Source organism: Ascidiella aspersa, chromosome 2, assembly GCF_963924565.1.
Source record: "Ascidiella aspersa chromosome 2, kaAscAspe10.2, whole genome shotgun sequence".
In the NCBI taxonomy this organism is placed as follows: Eukaryota; Metazoa; Chordata; class Ascidiacea; order Phlebobranchia; family Ascidiidae; genus Ascidiella; species Ascidiella aspersa.
Window position 1 is genome coordinate 22,747,190 of NC_139448.1, and position 565 is coordinate 22,747,754.

A 565-nucleotide genomic window follows, 5' to 3' on the forward strand; every position below is an offset into this window, starting at 1 on the left:
GCTGTAACTTATGAGTAACATTTATTCATCTTAAAGTTCTATCGGACACCGCAAGCTTTTTACATAATCTTGTTTTGGGTTTCTTTTTTAAGTAATTTGTTGGTCGGAACTTTAAACAAGTTTTGTTTTTTAGACGAGCTGTGTTATTGGCATCCATTCCAGATCCGCGATCAAACTCCAGAGTTTACAAGTTTTGTGTAGCAATATTGAGTTGGTCTTAGCACACGGCCCTCTTTCTTAGTAAGCTGTGATACCTTTGACCGTTTCTCCATTTTGTGCAATATATTTGCGGGAAAATATAACATGCCCGGATTTGTTCGCTGCAATAAACAGATTAGGCCTACATTATATTAAACGCGGTTTCTGTGGCCGCAGCCTACCTACATCTTACACTCGGAAGTACCGAAGCTTCCGGAAAAATAACATATTTTTGTAAAAGGTTAGTTACAGCGGCAAATCAACAATACAGCTTGATACCAAAAATATTTCAAAAACGGACTACAAGCGTACAATGTAGAATGCTACAAGCGTACAATGTAGAATGCTACAAGCGTACAATGTACAA